This window comes from Chinchilla lanigera, unplaced genomic scaffold (assembly GCF_000276665.1).
Source record: "Chinchilla lanigera isolate Chin_1 unplaced genomic scaffold, ChiLan1.0 scaffold00024, whole genome shotgun sequence".
Lineage (NCBI taxonomy): Eukaryota > Metazoa > Chordata > Mammalia > Rodentia > Chinchillidae > Chinchilla > Chinchilla lanigera.
In genome coordinates this window covers 13,509,743-13,532,265 of record NW_004955425.1, presented here as the reverse complement: position 1 = coordinate 13,532,265, position 22,523 = coordinate 13,509,743, and the positions used below count along the sequence as shown (strand labels likewise).

The following is a 22,523-nucleotide window of genomic DNA, read 5'->3' as shown; positions in this document are numbered from 1 at the left end:
AATACACACACTAAAACTTGACTCTAGTTCACGGTCCATAAACTTTCTTCTTGCAAAGCAGGCAGGAATTTAAGTGTAAATGTTTGCAAAAGCAAATGTAAAGAGTAATGTTTTGAATCTTCTCTGAGAGAGCTTACTGTGAAATGCAGCAGCCACATACAACCCAACAGGGAGACTATTCGGCAACAAGTTGATTCTTCCAAATGTACCGAGAACTGTATTGATCCAGCCTTTTCACCATTTTAGCAGACTAGCACCTGAGGATATATTTTCCTTTGAAATATAATGGTCGCCAATCTAAATTAAATGAGTAAAACCCTGTATACTACTACATTTGTAGAAATCAAAGTAAAAGAATAAGAGGGTAATGGTCTGCTGTTCATTTTCATAAGTTAAATGTTTACCACATGAGATTTGTTTAAATTTGTCTGAACTTTTCTTTACAGATCACATTATTTTCTTTTGTCTTTTTTTTCTAAAGTTTACATTGTCCTATCACTACATAGCAATAATTAGAGAGGCTGTTTAGGGAGTGCATATAACATATATCATTTCCCCAGTGCCATTCACCTACATCCTCCGCATTCCGTGGTTAAAATAACAAAAAGTGAACAGATCCTAGTTTCTACCCTCCTCTGTCTGCTATTCTCTACCTACTGAGGATCCTGGTACTATATTTGGAAAGCTAAGATAAGGAACGGAGAAATAATGTAACTGAGAAATAATCCCCCTAATTTGTATGAGGTAACCAAAGCCCAGATATCTTATCATTTGTTTATTCACTCTAATTTATTTTACTTCCTCTTGGTGAGGCTTTCTACATAAGCACTGAGAAATCCGTGGCAAAGAGCGCTGATGTGGTATTTGCTCTCACTAAATTTACATTTTGGAGACCGTTGCATTCCTGGCACTAGGACAAATTACCCGTCACCCACAGCTTAAAGGAGAAGGTTTATTTTGGGTAACGGTGTAAGCTTATGGCCAGTGAGCTCCAAGGCAGCAATGGCAGGGTGGAGAGAAGCAGCCAGGAAGCAAGCACAGAGAGAAGGGAGGAGGTGAGGACAAGAGTACACCCTTCCAAGACACGCCCCCAGGGGGACCCTTTGAGATCTGAGCTGTAACAGTGACTTAAGGATAACCAAGTATGACTAATCAATTACACAATTATTTAATGACACTGGGAACTGCAGATACTCTGGAAATAGTATTTCCATAGTTCTGCAAGTGTTTTATGTATCCCCTTTAATTCTCATAGTGCCTCTCCTGGATACAGAGCATGATTATCCCCACTTAACCGATAAGAGACAGGCCTGCCATGGTTAAGTAGATTGCCCAAATTCGTAAGTAAAAAGTGGCAGGAAGAAGATCCAGACCCTAACAAACTGCCTGCGGAGGCCACCTTCTCAGTAATATATTTACTGGAGATTTCACCCAGGTCTAAGGGGACAGAGGAGGTTCATGTGAAGTGTGGCTGAGTGTTACTGGGAGTCAATCACTTCTATAAGGATTCTAGTCTTCTCCATAAAAGAAGTTTGAAAATAAAAACTGAAGGTTTTTAAGGCAAGGGTGGGATGTGACCCAATTTGTGTTCTCCATCACTTACTCTAGATGTAGGGTAGAGAATGAATTGCAGGGGCCAACAGGGATGAGCGGAAGACCTGGTAAAGAGACCACACAGATGCTAGCCTCAGCAGTAAGGATGGCTCAATCGAGTGCTGTCGGCATGACTGGATTTCTATTGGAGATGAGTGAAAGGCAAAATTAAGGGATATCATCAATGGAGAAATATCTAGAATGAACTCACTATATATATATATTTCTTAAACTACTAAGCATGCTGTCTTAAATTAGTTTATCAACTCTTGAGTGATAAATGAAGTCAAAGTAGAAGAGAGTTCTGTCGCTTTAGTATGCCCATAAAAGTGTAGCAACTTGTTCATTCATATACTGCTCAGATTCCAAGGGGAAATGAATCAGAAAGGCCATCTACCATAGGTGAGTCATTTTTCCAAAGCGATAATATATTTTATATCTGTGAAGACAGAAAAAATATGACAATGCTATCCTCCCAGGATCCTGTAGAATCTTATTACTATTCACTAAATATACAAGAGGCTTTAAAATTATAATTACCCTGTACAGAAGTCAGGCTCATTTGCTACACCAAAGGAGAGATAAAGTTAAGCAGATTAACTCATATGAACGTGAACATAACTTCAGCATAATGTGAACTCCTTGTGTCAAGCGAACGGTAGCTCTGTGTTGCAAGGCAGTGCTCACCTTCCATGAGGAACCTTACGAAATGAATCCTGGAATATTCCCCCAAATTTGAGGACATTGACTACATGATCTGGAAAAATCATTTAGTGAATACATTGAGTCTTTGTAGTTTTGCTGGTTGCCTTTTTAACATAACAAAACAGTTAAGATGCTAGAATGCTGTCACATGTCACCACTTCTTGACACTGATATCGAAATTTTTATTTCCCATTTTGGAGCCAGTTGACTTTTGAGCAGTCTGTACCCTGCACCTGCTTTTGTTTAATATATAGTCACAGCCAACCTGTTTGGATGAGGAAACACCATGAGTTTAAGGATTTGTCTATAGCATATACTGGTTTAGTTTATGTAGTACTTCTACATTGCTCTCTTATTTAATCCATTTACAAAAAAGGTGGAGGTAGGTTAGTCCAGCTTTACTTGCAGCTTTTTACAGATGAAGGTACTAAAGCTCAGCGCTGACGTGATTGTTGTCACCCAACTTACAACATAGAGCTAGAATCTGAACACAAGATTACTGATACTCAGCCTAGAGCCCTTCCTCTTACATTAAGCAATCTAAGATCTTTCATGCACTATAATCATCTATAAAATGACTGTTGTATGTCAGGCACCACATAAAATCACTACATACGTTATCTCATATAATTACCAGAAAATGTTATATGGGCTTTTTTTCTGAGAGAGGTAACTGGGTTTTAGAAGAGCTAAATGATGTACCCAGGATCCTTCCACTGGGGAACAAAAGCAAAAGAATGGAATTTGGATTCACCTTGAAGTAAGTTTGTAACTAGTACACATCTTATTAAATAGTATTTGGTAATTGTTAGAGATTCAAACTCAAATTTTAAACCAAAAACATGTATATAGGTAACCTGTAAACACTTGTGATGGTGGTGGTAGTAGTGGCATGTGTGTGTGTGTGTGTGTGTGCACGCATGCACACTTTTTAAAATAAAGCAAGATGTCATTTTTAAGGTAGCCATAATCTTCAGATTTGGTGCCACCAAAGGGCTGATTTTTAAGGTCACAGCAAGGGAACAGCTTTAGATCAAAGTCACGACAAAGACTAACATCAACCAGTAACTGTATTGCAAACCTCCTTGAGAAAGTGCTCTTCCTCTCGCTGACGGCCCTATAGAAACAGAAGAGCCTTGGCTTGCCAGGGCGGCACTTTACCTGATGCCAGAAAGCTGACCAATTTCATTCATTCCCACCAAGGATATTTTACTATCTGCCTGGCTCAGAGTAGAGGGGCCAGACACACGGTGATGAATAAAACCACCATGCATTTTCTGAATTTCCCAGTCTAAAACTGCAAGAGAGATGGAGCAAATATTGTTCAAATGCCCAAAAATATCCAGTAGCCAATGAAAGAAATGTGGACACATCTGGACTTGATCTAAGGAAGATCTCTCTATAGTAAAAAGGTGGCACTAACAGAAGAGGCCTGCAGAGGGTAGAGCGTATGCAAGGACCTTGAGCTGTAGGGACCTACCATCCTCGAGGAAATGAGAGATCAGTGTACCAGAGTCTGAGGAGATAGGAGCGAGTGGGGCAGACCCAAGATGAAATGAGACGTGTGCTATCATTTGGAACCCCATAGCTGGGGAAAAAGGATTAGATTTCATTCCAGGCAGGAGAATGGCCAGGAGAATGCAGATCTGGTGAACATTTTAGAAGTGTAACAGTTGGATTAATTCAGTATGGGGAGTGAGGAAAGAGAGTAATGATCAGGGTTGCTGGCGTATAGGTAATCATGGACACAGATACAGAACCCAAGACCACAAAAACAAACTGAGGGTTGAGCTGCCGAGCTATGCAATGTAGATGCTAAGTGCAGTGCCCTCCATATTTGTCATGATTTCAGACAGAAGTCTCTGTGCTGGAGATCTTTCTGTGGCCATCTTTGATACAGCAGTGAAAAGTGACGTGGCCTGAGTAGATCAAATTGCCAGGCAGTCTACTAGCTGCTTGAGCTTGGCCAAGTTACTAACCTTCTGTGTCTTAACTTCCTCGCCTCTATTATCATCTCAAGAGACCGGAGTTAGGAGTTGGTATTAAGCTGAAATGAACAATAGTGCTATATCTCCGTATAGGAATAATAGTAACATATCTCAAAGTTAATTTGTGGAATTAAGTGTATTAATATATGTAACTTGCTTAATAGTGGCTCCCAGGCCCATAGTAATTATTCAGTAAGAGTGAGCTATCATTACTAGCATTGAGCAAGAAAAGAACCAAGAATAGAATCACGCAGAGCCTGGCTTTCAGAGGCTGGTGGATGACAACAGCAGCAACTAGCAGTGTCAGCCTGCAGCAGTTCAGAAGTCAGGATGGCGGTGACACCGACATCCTCCTAAGGGATGGCATCTTACTTTGAGTTACTCGTGCAGGTTTCTCATGATAACCCCAGGAAACTAGCAAAGCAGGTGCTCTCCTCCCTTTTACTAAGGAATGAATAAGACCAATAGATGGCAGAATTTCTGAGGCTGCAGGAAATGACAGATTTGGGTCTTAAAATTCATTTTCTGATTCTGCCTTGAGGAAGTTAGAGCCATGGCCTGAGTTGCTTTGTTCCAGATTCAGGACCCTACCTTCCAGGATATGTTCCCACATTTCATTTGGAGTAGATCTTTCTGCATTGTGTTTTTCTTGTTTATTTTTCTCAGCCTTTATCCAAATGCCTCAATACACAAAAGCCTTAGATTCAAGTTAAGACCAAGGGCTGAGAGTCAGGTGGCTTGAGTTCTAATTCTGACTCCACCATACACTGTGTATCCCGGGGCTTGTTTACTTCTGTAGTTGTTTCTTATCTAATGGAGGAAATAATCAGACCTCATTATTATGAGTAAATGAATAATTCCACTTTAAGACTGTGTCCAACATACAATAAGCATTTAATACAAATAAATTATGTTTTTCTTTCATTGTCAAAATATTAGTCACTTTTTTCTGGTATTTTTTTTCCCCTACTGACTTTTAACTTTGACTTTTTTTTTTACATCAGTGGTCACTAGAAAAGAACAAGCTAAAAATTTACCCGTTTTAGTGATGAATAAATCTATCTGAATTGGTATTATTTTTAAAAGGAAATTGTAGTTGATTATAATTACATATAGTAACTAGTTTCTCATATAGTAAGAAGTTCCTAGTTGCATGACTCCTAAAACTAGAGAGAGGTAAAAGGAAGGAAAAAGGGAGATGGGGAGAAGGGAGAGAAAGAAAAACTAAAGCAAACAGTTCTCACTGTCCTCAGTGGACTGGGGGAGATGTGTCGGAAGAGTTTTCCTCCTTCCGTGACATAACTGCATCTCACAGAGGAACGTGAGCTGCAGGGGTGGTGTCACAGTAGGAAAAGTAAAATCTGCACTTTGAAGGAGACAACACTGCAGACAAACACTACGCAAAGAGTTAGATGCGTAGTGATTGGGGAAATATAAGTGGATACAAACTCATGAGCAGAGGGAAGGAAGCAGGAAACCAATGTATGGTCATTAAGGGGCATGTGGTCTAGAGCCTCAGAGTACAACCTGTCAGTCAGCAGTGTTAGCCTTGCTGGAGAGACTTAGCACCACACTGTCCAAGCTTATCCCAGACTACTGAATAGAAATCCACATGTGAAGATTGTCCTAGGTGATGTCTATGCATGGTAAACCCTGACGGGCATTCCTCCAGGACACGTCATTGACTCGCAAGTTTAGTGGAATGCTCTAAAGAGTTTTAAAATGTTATATGGAGTCCCATCCCAGGAAATTCTAGATAGTTCCTTTGGGCTATGGGCTGGATATTGGGACTTCTTAAATTTTCCTAGATAATTCTGTTGTGCAACCAAGTTAGAAGACCACTAGAAATTGTGAAACAAAGCTTTTCAGCTGAGGATACTAGGAACTAATCAAAAACTGTATGGGGCTGGACGATTTTTAGTGAAGGCATTAGGAGCTAAGAACCATGCATATACCTCAGTGGGTCTGTAAGGAATGTTTAGTTCTGCACCTAGACATATACCTCACTTGAAGCTGTGATCTATAAGGTACATTATTCATCTGAGAAATATCAAATGACAATTTGTTTCCTTGCTGCTTTTCTGTATTTAAAGAGTCCCTTTAAAATATTTTAATTACCATGAAGTAATAGGAATGATTAGTTCTGAGTCTCTCCTACCTATGAAAGACAGATCTCCTAGATTTGAAAGACATAACTCAAAGATTCCTAAATGCAAGTATATCTACCTCATATCCATTATTTCAACCGAGAAAGGGGAGAGGACTCCAAATCCCCGTCCTGAGGCACCATCTTGATGGAGCATGCCTTCGCATCATCTCATCAGATGGTGCTTTTGATACAGTTTACAGTGTGTAGAACATCACTTAATGAAGTTCTCATGCTTTTTTGCACAATACTGTGTATAAAGGATTTTGTCCACTGAATGTCTTCATGTACTCCATGAAGTTGGGACCCATACACCAATTGCATGACTGAAAATCAGAAAGATTTATAAGGGTAACTCCCACTTTCAAAAAGAAAATCATTACCCAAAACATACCCACATATAGATGGGCATAATTAACAGCATTATAAAATCTGAGAAACCTATCCACTATATCAAGAAAGATAATATTTGCTTGTCTTGGGATAAGAAGAAAAAGACATTTCATATTACAAAATTAACCTCAGAAGCTGGGTTGGTTTTCAGAAGAGATGAAGAAAAAGTGAAAGCTCAACCAGATTGCTGTGATCTCCCACCTATATAAATTTACTAAAAACTATCAAACTATATTTATAATAGATGAAGTATGGTTTATAAATTATGTCAGTTAAGATGTAAAATGTAGAAAATCTATCCAGAGAAAATTGCTGCAAAGAAAACAGAGCAAAAGCATAGTGGTAACATTATGCCAGGACCATCCGAGAAGCCTGGTGTCTGGAAGATTAGGATTAAATGGTAGAAACAGAGGTGCGAAAATCCTGATCCTCCCACTAAGGATCTGTCCAAATGAGTCACTTTCCCTCTGTAGAACTTCTGCAAAGTTATGGGAGCAGGGAGCCCTAGAAATCACGCAAGGAGAAATCGATACTTTGGTGTTCTTGGCTCCAAGGATTAGTGACCTGGGGTATTGAGGTCAGTGCCACTTTTAAAATAAAAAGGATAGCCCAAGTCCTAGGTGAGGAGATGGAGGAAATGCAATTCTAACATGTTTATGTCAGACAAGGTGTCATAAGTGACTCTCTAAAGAGAAGGAAATCTAAGGTCACTGTGGACACTCTTGAGCCCAGGCAGAAACAGAATTGTTTATAAAGGTTCTCCAGGACCTGCCAACGAGTTTGTTGCTTACGTGGGAGTGGACAAGATTGTTCTTACAATTTTGTGCCTCACTCAGGTTCTGTGGGACTGCCTGGTGCTCAGAAAGACACTCAAGCTGTAGCTTCTCACACTGAACAAGGAGGAAAGACTATGTAGGGAAAAACTTCTATGGAGGATTCATACCAACAGTACTGCACATAGTATGGAAACCTCTGCTGCAGAGTGTTCACTTATTTGGACATATTAAAGACTGGCTAGAGGGCCGGGGATATAGCTCAGAGGCACAAGCGCCTGCCTGGCAAGCGCAAGGTCCTGAGTTCAATTTCCGATACCAAAAAAAACCAGAATTACTAGAAAACATTGATGCTTTATGCAGGAATCATCCAGCAAGATAAGACATTCTCAGTCAAGCACTGATACTTTATCCCATCATGACTGAGGCAGACAAGAGAAGGGAAAGTATTCTTTACAATAGTACAAGTTAGTCTAGAATTTTAATTTATATTTGGAAGAGCAAGTTTATAGTAATGAGGCAATGAAATTGTTCTCCATTTTTGAAAGATTAGTTGGATGTCAGGGGGTGAGGACTTACAAATCTGCAGAAATGAGGAGATGCTCCGTCCTGACTCCATACGCCTGGCCCTTTTTTTGCACAAAAGGTTCTGTCCTCTTAAATTTTGATACTGATCGCCATCTCCCTGCTCATCATTCTATAGGTGGAAAGACTCAGCCCTAAAGCCTTTTGAAATAGCTCCGCAGCCTGAGCTCTGGAGACAGGACCAAGAGGAGGTCTTTCCACATCAACTTTAAACACCCTCATTTCTGTGAAAATAAGGCCGCTGCCTTCCTAGTACACCCTGGGGCGGTGTCCTCCAAGGCATCCAGCCTGGAGCCTAAGCACCCATTAGTGAAGAGACCTCCTTCTCTGAGGCTTTTCCGTTGAATACTAGGGAAGGCTTAGGCAAGGTCTCAAAAAGAAAACACGGAGGAAAGAAAGCTAAACTCACTACCTATTGTCTCTCTTTCCACAGGATCATGTATTTTTACTGCCAGTATTGAGAAATTCATGGAAGAAATATCAACAAGAAGGAAAAAATTTACGGAGAAGGGTGTGTGTGTCTGCTGCTTCCACACATTAATGGCATGATTTTTTTTTTATGCAACAAGAAAAAAAGAAAAGAAAACCACTCACATTTTAATTTAGCATGAGCCAATTTACAGAGCATGGAAATTCACTTTCATTTCCAGGATTGGCGCGTGTGCAATTAGCAATGCAGTGTATATACAAGAAGCCATGCTGTTAACAGTTTCTCTCAAGTAATTTGGTGTCATTTTCAAAAGAAAAAAAATTCCTGCCGCCAGAAAGGACAGAAGGAGATGAAACGATCAAATCTCGAAGAAACACTAAAATTACTAAATCCACAACAGCTCGCCTTATTTTTCTTGGACCCAAACTGTCAGGGTATAAACACTATTTGTTTCTTTTTTAAAACATCGATAGTTTTGCTGTAAATAGTAACACTGTATAAATTCTAACAGAAAAATAGAATAAATGTTGATAAGGCACTGCCTCTTAGAACACAAACAGAATATTGCAGATGCATTTAACATAATAGGGGTCTCAAGTGTCTTCACCCTGCGAGAGGGAGAGGTTCTGGGTGGGGGGGCTCTCCTGACTCTTGTATATTAGCAATTATAATGTTTGTATATGCAAAACAGCTAGCTTGATTTTAAAAAACAAATCTTTAAAATCTGCTGCAAATTTAATTCCCAAAATGAGGAATTCTGTAGTTGTGTGAAAATTTTTTCTTCAGAATACTAATATTTTGATGCATGTGTATCACCTTATTTTGATTAAATCTTTTCCAATTTTGCAAACACTACAGTATACTGCAACACAGAAGATTTTATCTGTAAACACAAAGCCCTTCATTACTATTTGTTGCTATTGCCAATTTTTCAATGAAATGACCTAAAAATGAAAAAAAAAAAAATGGACCTATACAGTAGTTGCTTTAGGGGGTGGGGGGGGCTGTTAGTGCTTACAAGGGGGTAATGCTTGCCGCTGTAGAGGTGGACAGTGCTCCAACGAGGCCCCCAGGCGGGGGTATTTAAAATGGACTGAACAGAAGTCTTAGCTCGTAGAATGGCAGCACGCTGTAAACTTATTACTGTATCGTGTACTGGCTCTCAGATGTAGACACCTTTCCGTAAGCCAATCATTTGTAACCATTCTAGCAGTGTCATATTAGGTTAATAAGGCTGCTGTGTTTTAAAGGGCATTTTTATTTGGGTTTTGGTGAAATTCTTTAATTTGTTGATTATATTCACATAAAAATCAGCATTCATCGACACCTAGCTCTAATGACATATGTATGAAAAACCAGACACTGGATGACCTAGTCGATTATTTAAGCATAAAATAAATTGTGTTAAACTCTTCACCTATCTGTGTTCTACAGTGTCCTTGTGTTCTCTGAATAAAGGTCATTGTCTGATCCTCATCACAGGAGTCCTAGCCACACTAGTCTACACCTGCTAGTCCCACCTATGCCTCTGTCGCTAAAGGGATAGTACCAAACATTCAGGTTTGCCCTGAAAACTCCCAGCTGACATATATTCTGTGTATTTTGTGAAGAAGCCAAGAACTGAACATTAATTGATGCCCACATTTGTTTGGGCTTCCCTCCAAAAAATGAGAAGTTAGGACCACTATAGCCAGCAGGTCAAGAAGTTGTAACCCGGTACTTCCAGGACCATTGAATATGCAGTTGCTTTGGGCCCATTTTTTTTAAATTGACATTGTCAGTGCATGAGTTACAAGAATTCACCTAAGGACCTAATTTCTACCTTCTCTGGAAAAGCAACATTTGCTAACAATGGACCTGATTCCCAGAAAACAGCAACATGATGGGACCAGGTTGTCCTTGCCCTCCCCAGCCGGGCGTGTGTTCCAACACATCACAGTCTCAGCCCACAGTTCCTACACTTTGGACTAACCTGGTAACACTAGAGTTCGCAACACATTCACTACCTGAGTCTCAGTTCCATAGCACAACAGGCCATGGCTGCAACTTTTCTTCCAGCCCAGAATGTGGCTTTAAATAGTGGTGGTAGAGGTAACTCACTGCAGTGGGAGAGCTATCACCCCTTCTCTATCCTAATCCCATTCATTAACCATTAACTGAGGCCTCCCAACCACTTTATGAGGTAGGCAATGTCTTTGCAAGTAATATTCCTCATGTAAAATTAAGTAAGTGGTTAAAGCCATAGAACAATGCCATATATCACCTGTCCATTAAAGATTCTTGACAAGTAGATGAGGCCAAAATGGACTTGATAACTACAAGACCTACCCAGACAGCCTGTTCTGCACAAAGAGTGAAGCTAGATTGCATATGTACAGTGTTCCAAATAAATGAAACCTGCCCCCGTCTTTACACCAAAATCGTCTTATGATGAACAAACTGCACCACACCCTGAAAAGTTTAAAAAAAAAACTACTTATCTGTAAAATTAGGATCAGAATACAGGTTACTGTGTAGGAGTTATGAATTCCTGACTTTTATGGAAGCTAATTATTCTAAAGTAGATCAATGATGCATACTTGTCTCACTATCAAGTGGTTATGTTATTATGCCTGAAAGCTTTTTGGGATATGTGATAGGCTATGTTTCAGATCTAGCAAAAGTTCATAAGCTTACTCAGAAGTATCCAAAATATGATAGGATTTTATTTGCTTATGTATAATTTGTGTATATATATGGGTTGAATGTGGTACATTTTATATTCCTATTTTAGCACATAAAAATATGAAAATTGTTCTCTGATATTGCTGTAAAAATGAACTGTGATTGACAAATGCCTGATATTTACTGTTTTTGCATTTTGTAGTCCTACCTAATTCCTGATTTAATTCACAATTTGGAAATATGCTATGCAGGATTATTTCATCACTTCTAAACGGGATCTACTTCATTGAACACCTAAGCAGTCAGCTCCTTTTCTCTGTAAATAAGGATGCGTTTGGGTATTTTGGGTATTGATGTTCTGTTACATTCATGTGAACATCTCGGGGTTCCACAAATTTTCAAGTTTTTTCTTCATGGCAAATATACACAGTTGTTTGCTTGCCTCTCCTTATGAGCATAAGCTCACATTTGGCTGTGAGACAGGGATATGTGAGAAGACAAGAAATAAAGGGAGTAATATCCCATCACATCCCCTCGGTGTCTCTGATGTGGCCAGCAATCCACACACGTCCTTATTGGGCGAGCCTTGGTATTCTTGTTTTGCTGGACAGGTGCTGGCATATGGAAAGGTGTATAATTTTCTACTCACATGACACTGATCTGCCATGAGTTGATGATAAAATAGTCCAGAAATAAACATTTCCAGTATTGAGATTTGAGTCAAACATTTCAACAGTTCAAGACAAAAGGCAGTGGTGTCATTTTAGATCATTACCTGACTAACAGTGTACCCAACACAAAAAATACACAATAGAGTAGATTTTGAGAAGCAGCCTTTTTTTAAAGAATAGACCCAATAGCTTTTACTTCTTTGATTAAATACTGCAGTTCAAAATGGAACGTGAAATTCAGCATTATATCTCCTATGCTCATTCACTGATAGCTATGTGTACTGTGAACAGCTAGGTGAATAGGCCATGAAGAAATGTTATTCTTTATCATTTGGTGCTTTCTGTGTCAGGGTACATTTCCAGCAGGACATCCTGGGACTCCACATCACCTCCAGAGGAGATCTAGAGCAAGTTGAGGTGCATATTCCCAAAGAATTCTAAAGGCAGTGAGAAGAATCGCTGTGCCACAGGAAGTATACCAGAAGCGAGAATTTCTGCGGCCACCATGGAAAAAGAACTATCTCCCTGCTTATTCCCCCGCAACACTCTCAATTACCGCGTCTCCTTTTCAGTCTCACTTAAGCAAGGCCTAATCCTGAGGGCTGGGTGGAATGGTGACTGTCCAGCTTTTCAAAAGACTTCCCTATGAGGCGCGCCACCATGTCTGCAGATTACATGTCCCCCGAGGCAGAGACTGTTCTCTGCCATGTCTGCAGTACAACAGTTCCCATTCCCATACCTCCATCCATGGCTTCACTTTGTGCAGTCTCAGTTTACCTGATGGTCTGAAAATATTAAATGGAAAATTCCAAAAATAAACCATAAGCTTTAAACAACTTGTTACAGTATATTGTAACTGTTCTCTTGTTAGTTACTGGTGCTAATCTCTTACTGTGCCTGATTTCTAAATTAAACTCTTATTGTGTTTAATTATAATGATACTTTTAAAACTTAATTCATAAATTAAAGTTTATACGTATATATAGGTATGTATGTAAATACAGCAAAGCACATAGTATTGTAGGGATTGGCACCATCCCCCCATCAGGGGTCTTGGACTAGCATTGTCGCCTGTGGATAAGAAGGCACTTACTGTTTCTAGAATAGTGCCAACGTCTAGCTGGCTCAAGAAATATTTGCTGTGTGTGTGAATAACTGAAGAGGTAAAGATCAGAGGACAAACAACAGCACTGAGAAGTATTACTCTCTACACCATTTTCTTTACAGGCTTAACCAAGTTGGGAATCAAAAAATAAAAAAGAACATAACTTTTGAATCTAATGACTCATTCACCAGGAACTCTGTCACCATCCTCCTCTGGCCCATTCCCGGCACATAACCACCCTTTTGCAAGACAAAAGGTCCTAAATATTGGGGCTTGAGTACACCAACACCTCGTGATCCAGCAGCACAGCAGTCACACGCTGCTGAGTGGACATCCCTTCCATGAGCGTGCCTGTGGTCCTCATCATCATCACCGACTGACCAGGAAACACAGCCGCAGTTTGGAGCCTCCCTCCTACCCCATCCTTTCTGTAAAAGTTGGTTTAGTTGCTTCCGCTTTGACGTTGCTAAGTGCTTGCTGAGTTGCTGAGGACCGGAGGGTTCACAGATTATATCCTGGAGTCCTCTGGGCCACCTCCAGCCTGCAGAAATGTTTCCTTTGGACCACACAAAGAAATGATGGGCAACACTTTTTTTTTTAAATCAGGAGATTTTAGATGAAAATCTGTATTCTGAGTTGTCTTTATAACTGAAGATGTGAAAATGTTCTTTCTGAAAATTTTTGACAGTCACCTGGAGCAGAGCAGCACACGCTGCCCTTGGATGGGCACATGCTATACATCCACCCAGGTCCCATGTCCTCCTTTCCCTACTATTTCTAAAACGCAGCCTATTTTATTTGTTTATATTTCCGGTCTCTGTCGTGGTTGAAGGCAAGAGAGAATCGCAAAGCGGATGCCACCTACTTAATTCTTTTGGCAAGTTAAACGTCAACTCCGTTTTCATCCTGCAGGAGGACAGAATAGAGGATAAGTAACTGAGAAGAGAAAGATGGCTCACGTGGTTTCACTCTTCCGCACGTTTTTCTCGTATGTGTGTGTGTGTGTGTGTGCTTTGTTTTTCTCCGGTACCAGGAATTGAACTCGTGACCTTGTGCTTGCCAAGCAGGCGCTGTGCCGCTGAGCTAAATCCCCAGCGCCTCTTCCGCACGTTTTCAGTGCCTGCCGTCTTTCAGGCGCTGCCGGCCCAGGAAGCTTCAGTTCCCTGCCATCGTCTTCAAAGTAGGAAGAAGAGAAACAGCTTGTGAGCCCTAAATCTAGAGCTCCCCGGGAAGGGAAGTGGGCAGGGAAGCGGCAGCACATCCGAACAGGCGCGCGCTGGAGAAGGCGGGATGGCCATGTGGGGTGGGAGAAGCCGCCCATGCGCATAGCTGGGGCACTTTCAAGTCAGGCTTGTTAGTCAGAATTAAGTGGGATCTGAGGTCTGACAAACATTTCAGGGGTAAAACTTTAAAACATTTCCAATATATTTAACTCTCTAGAGCCCATCCTATGCCCAGAGATCAGATTTAGGCGAAAACAGTTGAAACTCTGAACTCTGACCCAGTGTCCTTCTCCTTCCATCCCCGAGTCCTGCGCAGAACTCAGACCTCATCAGGAAGCCTCCTCTGATGCTCACCCACAGTGGCGGCTCAGGTAAAGCAAGGGAATCCCCACCGCCCAGCGCTGGAGCTCCACCCTGGATAGTTCCTCTGGGGATCTCGTTCTTCAAGAACAAACATGGGATTTTCACAGCCCTGAGAGCAGAGCTGGGTACACAGAAGTCAGATACATACACAGCTTCACAGGCCGAGTTATTTACAGGAGGACAAGCCTGACCAGACCCCAAACACACAGGAGTGCATAGGTGGCAGCTTGGTCTAGACGCACACCTCTCCACTGGCAGTCAGCACTTGGGTGCAGCAAAGAACAGAGCTAGTGCAGCCATAGTCCAGCTTGCCAGCACTGCTGTGGTTACTGGGCCTTGCCCTGTAGAGCCGGAAAGATGAAGTAAGTGTATCTAAGGAAAAGTTTGAGAAAACTTGACCCATTCAAGGACATGCAGTTCCCCCCGCCAAAAAAATCATAAACTAAATATGTGTAGTGGTAGCAGCTATGGCAGAGTAAGTTTTAATTCCGCTTCTGGCTATGGTAAAATTGAGAGCGGTCACTCTCAAATGTCTGTGGACACTAGGCAGGTCACCTAAATTAGCCAAAAGGTTGTGGCAGGCCATACTTTATGTAAATATTGGCCACCACTCCCCCAGTGTAGATTACATTTCCTAGTTCTGTTGCCTCTACTTGTTTTGTTGGTTCTTTTTTTTTGGCTTTTTGAGACAGAGTCTCACTATATAGAGTTCAGGTTGGCCCTGAGCTTACTTTGTAGCCCAGGCTAGTCTAGAACTCACAGTGATCTTCCTGCCTCAGCCTCCCGAGTGTTGGGATTACAGGTGTGTGCCACCATGCCCAGCGCCCCTACTAGTTTTGGATTTGTCTTTTTTTTTTTTTTTTTTTTGCAGTGCTGGGAATCAAACCCAGGGCCTTGTGCCTACGAGGTAAGAGTTCTACCACTGAGCCAACACTCTCAGCCATGGAACTTGTTTTGACAATGAAATAGAAGCAGATACTCTCAGAGCTGGTAGTTTAGTTCTCTTTTCTTTCACTTCAACAGCAACGATGCTCCAGAGAGACCACTCACTGGTCAAGGGCTGGGATGAAGGTGATGTGGAGCAAAGCCACAGTTGACCCACCATGCACACACAGTGAGCAAGAAATAAGCCTTTCTAGTAAGCTATGGAGAATGTTCAGTCATTTGTGACTGTAGCATAAACCCACTATCAGTATAAGGCATTAAGGGGTGATGAGTACTGGTAAGAACATTCTCCCTTCTAATGGGGCTACCATGAGGGAATCCAGCTCTGCTACATTTCCAAGTTTTTAAAATGTTAGCAACTATTTCAATGTCTCCCCACTAATACCTATGTGAGCAGACAGAATATGCCTGTGCTTCACCGGTTTTCAGTCCTGCCACTGGCTCCGAGCGTGTGTAGAAGGCACACATTTCTGGATCATGCTACACAAATTTATGGACATCACTTTAATCATACACTAGTGTGCACAAGCAAATAATTCCTGAGTTAGTCTGATGGACTTGTTATGTCCCTTCCAGTGTCATTTTGTTGTGCTCTATGTAGGATGTCTAACTCTAGAACTTTCAGTAAGGAGCTGAAGGACCCAATTAAGTTTTTGTTTTGTTTTGTTTTGTTTTGTTTTGTTTGAGATCAGGGTCTCTCTGTAAAGTGCAGGCTGCCTCTGAACTCACTATGTAGCCCAGGCTGGCCTCGAATTTGCGGCAATCCTCCTCCCTCAGCCTCCGGAGTGCTGGGATGACAAGCTGGCACCACCATGTGAGGATTCCAATTAAGCTTTTTAATGCAACATTTCATCGCATCTTATTAAAGACTCGATCTCCATTTGCATATTTGCTGTGATACCTATATATCTCTATATCCACACTGTATGCCTTCTTACCCCTGTCTCACTGTAGTACTGTACACCATTGTGAAGTAGCCAGTGTGTAGACTGGCCTGACTCTCAGAATCCTTTGTTACCTTTCTGCAATGAGGAAAGAAACCTGAACCAGACTTTAAATCAGCTACGTTCCTAACCATACTCTATTTCATTTTTTTTTCTTTTATGGTAATTCTTTCTTGAAACAAGATGATGCAGAGATTTGTAATCTGCTATAGTTCTTTATCTTGTTACAGATTAGTATTCTGCCTAACATAGCTCCAGCCACACTAACTCCCTTTGTGTTACTCAGAAATGCCAGGGTCCTTGACAACTCATCACATCCCGTTGGTACATACTGTTCCCTCTACCAAGAGAGCTTCTACTTCAACCTCTAAATGTCAGCTTCCTCCCATACCTTCTCCACATCAGTCTCTTATCACCATCACAGTTTCCTTCTGTCACATCACCACTTCTATACACTTCAGAGCATTCATCACTGTAATCATCTTGTTTGATTATACAACAATTATCCATCTTATTTGTTGCTATATCTGCAGTGTGTGGGACAAGGCCTCGTACAAGTAGGCATGGAAACATTTGTTGAATAAATGAGCCATGGAGTAAAGCCATAAATATATGTGGCTTTTGACACTAAGGACGAGTATCTCATGAATGCTATCAGAGTCAAAGAAACCAGCATATCTTCAGTGACTCATTATAAAGTACCAAAAAGATTTCAGTTTGCCTCTGAGGGTTGCTATGCATCCACCCCCAGTGAAGACTTGCCGAGAAGAGTTTTATCTTCCACCCCCCCATGACATTTTAGGAGAGCTTTGTTACTATCAGGTGTCATCATGGTGTTTTTCCATCCTGTGCCAAGGACATGTGATGCAAAGGTTGTTGAAGTCACTTGGTATGTGTCACAGCATCAGATTTTCAAATGACTCTGTCTGAATCACCCAAACACAGCACAGCTCTTGCTAAGCTGTGCTAGAAGTTAGCCATCTTTGTAGTGACTGAGAGCCTTCTGGTGGAACAATAACAGAAGAGAGCCCCTGGGCAGCCTATGTGGAGCTATTATATAATGGCCCCAACACTTCCCACCTAGTGGGCCCAACCTGTAGCCACAGTCTAACTCTCTCAGCCTCGCAAAGGTCAAAAATCAAATCTACAGAACCTGGTATAAGACACTGTAGGTGACAGAGACTGTAGAAAACTTGAAAGCATGTGCCACAACCAAAGTCCCAGGGTCCAGTTAGCTCTAGCAAAATATTGCAGCATAGAAGGTCAGGCAAGAATTGTCAGCTCTTATGATTTTTCAAAAGAAGGTGGAAATCTATGTGAGGGGAAGGAAGTAGAATGTTGATATATACAATTAGGAGCATACATCAAATTCAACACAAGTACTATTTAGTTTACATTGCATCCAAGCCACCATCCTAGGTATCCATCCATCCATCCATCCATCCATCCATCCATCCATCTGTCCATTTATCCATCCATCTACCCAGCCACCCTCTATCTATCCAAGATATAGCTACCTGTCAAAAATCAGGAGTGATTTTTGGGACTAGTGGACTCAAAAGCCTTTAGTCGGAGACCTAAGATATATGCTAAAATAGAACATAAGACAGTATGAGGGATGTTATGTGTTAAATATATAAATGTACATAAAGCACAAAATTGTCCTGTACATCATAAGTAGTACGTGTGTTGACTACTACTCTGATTATTGCCACTATTAGCAGTAATATTACATCATCTTTATACTGATGAGCCCCAGATCACTCTTGATGAAGTCAACTGAAAAAGGGCCAGCTGATAGGTTTGGACATATAAGGCACTGAGTAAATACTTGTCCAGTGAATGCTTAGTGGAGCAACAACTTTTGCTTGGGAGTGGATAAATCAGGAGGATTTTAATATGTGAGTGAAAGAGACCTAGGCAAAAGCAACAAGAGACTAGAAGGATAAAGGCATCTCAAGAAGCACGAACAAAACTGATTTGGATCAGAACTGAAGAAAGAACAGGAGGCAGAAAGGGAAAAGAGAGACTATCAAGAGCCCTGGATGCCAGTCAAGAAGTTTGGTGACTGCTTTCAGCAGACAGCCTCGTTTGCCATATCTTCTGTGTGCTCACCCACTTCAGGCAGGTTTGCAAACAGCAGGTGCTTAAAAGAATGCAAGGCTATTTACTACATCAGAGTCACAATGCAAGCTTCTAAGGACAAAAGCACAAAGCACTCCCGAATTACCAGGGAATATTCTTGGCCTGATCCTGTCCTTTTGGAAATGTACTATAGGAATCATTCTTGACATAATATTAACAAAGCCATTTCTCAACCCCTTCCCAAATAAATGAGGCATGAGTGCAGTGAAAAGCAATTTCTGAAGCCAGCTGCCTATGAATAAGGCAACTGAATGTGTCATTTTGTGATTTAAAGTTAATGTCAACAGCAGACCAACAAACAACTGCTTCTGGAGCACACTGTTGACTGACTGCCACAAGGCAACGAGCACAGACCAACCCATAAGGAGACCTGGAGAAGGTCAGCGACACTTTGAGGTCCCACAGTCAGCTTGAGGTAGCGTCGTGAGTAGAACTTTCATCTTGCACCACAGCCCATTACATTCCATTCAGTTTAGGGGGAAACCCAGAGAATTAGTTCAAAGAAGCATCTCTCCAGCTGGATGCCTCAGAGGCCTTGGTTTCTTCAAAATTGTATATTCTCCCAAAAACGTATTGGTCTTTACCCTTTAATTAGTTTCTGAAGCATTGAACCTCTTCGTTCACTCTCTTCCTACCTGTCCTATGACTACTACTGAGGTAGATCAAAACTTTTGAAGGGATCTCATTTCCAAAGCATTAGTAGGTTTTCATGTGCTGATTATTTCCAGAACTTTATCTTCTCCCAGTGCTGTCCTGAGCACCAGGATTCACACAGCGGCAGCCTCCAAAGCCTCGGCTCACAGATACCCTACAGGCACCTTGCATCCTCCTGTCCAGAAGTGGACACTTGCCCCTCCCCTCAGAAGAAGTCAGCTCAGGATGTTCCTCTCATATCTGCAGAGCAAAGAATGTGGATGGCATCATCATTCCTTCCTTGGCCGGCAGACACAGGGAGAACATCTCTATTACTCTCCCTTCTTCCCCATCCACCTCCCATCTCCTGATTCAATGACGGCAAACCTTTCAGAGCTGTAAAGATAATGAGCAGCTGGCTGCGCATGCGTGCCATAGGTTTTCCACCACTGTCCTAGTCTGTTCAACTCTCTCCATTCACACATTACTTTCTGCCACCACTTCTCATCTGAATAACTGCAACAACCTTCAGATTACTCTTTTCTCTAACCTTGAAGGCAACCTGACAGCACCATGAGGATCTCTGATCATAGTATTTCTCGAGTGAGGGTCCTCTTCCTTGCCTTTAGAATGGGTAAACTCCTTTGAATGTAATCAAGGGATTAGCTGTGAGACCTTGAGCACATTTCTTAACCTCTTGGAGCCCCAGGGTCAGTAGTATATGCCACCTAGTTGTACTTACAATTAAATCAGATGCAGGTAAAAGGATTGGCAAAGTTCCGGACACACGGTGGGCATTCAGCTGGCAGTAGTTGTAGTTTTGACTAATTGTAGACCGTTAGTTATCTCTCCTGTGATCAACTCATATTGGGCTTTTAAAATATCCTTTGAAAACCTCTCCCAGAAAATGTGATTCCTGAGAGTTCTTGGGAACTGAAATGGAAGGAAGATCCAGCATCACTTTCTTCATAGAAGTACAGTTGGCAACACCGGATTCTTGCCTCTGCAATTTCTATTGCTCTGTGGATAATATTTCATTGTTTCTTCTCTTCTTCCTTCTCTCTGTCCTCTTTCCCATTAATTGTGAGCTCTTCAAGAGAAAAGACCATGCCTTGTCTCCTCTACTAGACAGTCACGGGGAGAATTACCCATCATACCCAGTAAAAGCTCGCTCCCCCATGGGAGCTGTTTGATGACCTTTTTGCTCAACCAGTTCTTCAAACAGAATGGCATTAGTTATGAAATTAATTTACTTTTGTCAATTCAATTTAATCACCTGATTTCCTCTGAAGGCATCCTCAAAGAGAATTCTAGAAATAATAATCATTATATACCTCATTTCAGCTCATTGCTTTCTTGAGCATTATTTCATGTGATTCCTCCATCACAGGAGGTAGGCAGAGCAAGAGTCAAAGAAGCTTCAGGAGTCATACAGCCAAGTGGCACAGGGGGCAGATCCTGTGCTATTAAAACAGAGCTGCTCCATACATCACTGGGTACACAATCCTAACAGATATTTTTTGTAAAATGTCTGCTTTCTCCAAATGTACAAGGACACTGGCAAGCAAGGACTAGTTTTCCATTCCTGGTTACTCTAAAGACCATCCTCTGTTCTAATGTGAGAAAAAATGTCTCTCTTCACTTTGAATATAGCTTGTGATAGGAAATGGATTTACAGGGATGAAACCAATAAAGTTTCTAGGGTCCAGAAGTTTTTCAGAAGCTACCCATCTAAGACCACTTTGAGAAAAGTCAAGGAAGGATATAAAAAGAATAGTATGGGCATAAATGAGGGTTAAAATTGCAGCACTGGCCTTCTCTACCTTATCAACATATCTAACATACCTAGAATAAAATAGTACTAAGCAAAAAGTAGCTGTTGTCACATTAGTGCTTTCCAATGTCCTCTGACATTAAGAACCATCTGGTGATACTTTTTCAAAATATGATACCATGGGCCTGTACTAAGCCTACTGAGACAGACCCTCCAGGTAAGGAGCTGAGCACTGTGTTTACAGTTGCATTTTAAAGGATGAGAAAATATGGAAAGCTATTCATACTAGGTTGTTTGGGCTGTTTTAGTCATTTTCTATCAATATGAAGATTTTTTTTGGCTGAGGGACAGGGTCTGGAAGTCAGGCAATCCTGGCCTCTCTCCTCCTCCTCTACACAGGAATCTCCTGACTCTATAAATGCAGGAAGCATTTTCATATTGAAATGAAAAGCAGAGAAAGCAGAGAAAAGAAAAGTCTCAAGAAAAGCAGAGAAAATTATTCAGTCTTGGTTACTGTCATCGTATTGAATAGAAGGACTTTAAATGGGAAAATATATTTTTTAATCCCCAGTTCATCTCTACCACATTGGTAAGTCATCAGTATTCAATATAATCAACCTAGTTTTCTATTTGCTTACACATTTGGGAAAACCCTCTGCCAGAAGACACTTAAAGAAATTGACAAAACAGTATATTAAAGCTGGTTAGTATGGATCAAGCAAATGTGTAGAATGAAATATCTTAGTACTGTAAAGATGAGCTAATATAACAACACTGATATTTTGGGAAAAAAAGGGGCTGGGGATTTAGCTCAGTGGCACAGCACCTGCCTGGCAAGTGCAAGGTCCTGAGTTTGATTCCTGGTACTGGAAAAAAAAAAAGTCCTGTACAAATGTATTACCACACCGCTTCATGTCTGTAATTTCCCTCTTAGTCCTTTGCATGGTGACCTTCAGGTGTCCATGTGCATTACACAGATTGTCCAGTGCTTTCTTTGTGGCCTGTGCCCTTCTATTTTTTTTTTTTTTTTTTTTTTTTTGATTTTTCTCCGGTACTGGGAACCGAACTCACGACCTTGCACTTACAAGGCAGGCGCTTTCGCCGCTGAGCTAAATCCCCATCCCTGCCTGTGCCCTTCCAAATTAGTAATAAAAAGAGCTTTTATAATGTGACTCAAGCAAGGACAGGGGAAGGGACACTTTTATAATATTGCAAAACTGATCACTTGACAATACCAAAAAATTCTATAAAACATATTAAAAAGTTTTCTGGGCTGGAGACATAGTTCAGAGGTAGAACACTTCCCTAGCAATCACATGGCCCTGAGTTCAATCCCCATTACCATAGGAAAGAAGGAAGAAAGAAGGAAGGAAGGAGGGAGGGGGAGGGAGGAATGAAAGGAAAGGAAGGGAAGGGAAGGGAAGGGAAGGGAAGGGAAGGGAA

General features: G+C 41.2%; 1 protein-coding gene across 19 annotated transcripts in view; it reads left to right on the top strand.

Moving 5' to 3' along the window:
* Positions 1 to 10,033, top strand: part of Ank3 (ankyrin 3, node of Ranvier (ankyrin G)) — a 329,054-nt gene extending 319,021 nt beyond the window's left edge. For all 19 annotated transcript variants that reach the window (XM_013514813.1, XM_013514811.1, XM_013514810.1 and 16 more), the window contains one exon: positions 8,617 to 10,033. The gene's annotated coding sequence lies outside the window, so the exon portion shown is untranslated. The remainder of the gene's footprint in view (positions 1 to 8,616) is intronic.
* Positions 10,034 to 22,523: the final 12,490 nt, after the last annotated feature.